An 846-nucleotide genomic window follows, 5' to 3' on the forward strand; every position below is an offset into this window, starting at 1 on the left:
CTAATGGCCTGTAGCATGTTCAGCAGATGGATTATGCAGAGGTGCCCAGGCAGCTGGGCCCTGCTGCCAGAGGGGTGTGTGGGGCTGCCAGCCTCAGCTCCCAGTGTCCCACAGCCCCCTGGGGACTCTGCAGGACCCCCAGGGGTCATGGGGCACCCTGTCCCTGCCCCATATTGGTCCCAGTGTGTCTCTGGACGTGTGGAATGGCAGCAGCTAGCGGGGTTCCCATCTCTGGGAGTGCCTCTCTGGGGGATCTGTGGGCTCTCCTGCCCCATGGCTGGCTGGGACGCCTTGTCCCTGCTCCAGGACAGCTCCTCCTGCTCTGCTGCTGCACAGGGTGGCCTGGAGATGGCAGGGACAGAGAGCAGGAGCCCTGGCAGAGCAGGATGTATTGAAAATTGCAATGCAAGATATTTTCAATTGCCATCTGTATGGCAGATTACCTTTGTCAAGTGGGCAGTTTGCCTTATCTCTCTCTTTGAGTGACCACATTCACACCTCCCTCAGGGAGGGGACATTGCTGATAACAGACTATTGAATGTCACTGCATGGCTGATAAGAACTATAAACATCCCACTGGAGATGTGAGCCCAGAGGGAGGAGCCAAGCATTGCTACCCAGATATAACCCAGAGGTTTGAGACACCAGCACAGCTTTCTCCACTGGATTCCCCAGAGGAACAGCAGCTGCCTCTCCTTCCCCTGGATCTCCAGAGGAAGAATCCATCCTTCTCTACAGGATCCCTGCTCCAACAGAACCCCCCCTGACACTGCAGGAGGGCTGAGCCACAATTCCAATGGGACTGCCACCAACACCCTGACCCACAGGGGTGTCAGGTTGGCTTCT

This window comes from Melospiza georgiana, chromosome 15 (genome assembly GCF_028018845.1).
Source record: "Melospiza georgiana isolate bMelGeo1 chromosome 15, bMelGeo1.pri, whole genome shotgun sequence".
NCBI lineage: Eukaryota > Metazoa > Chordata > Aves > Passeriformes > Passerellidae > Melospiza > Melospiza georgiana.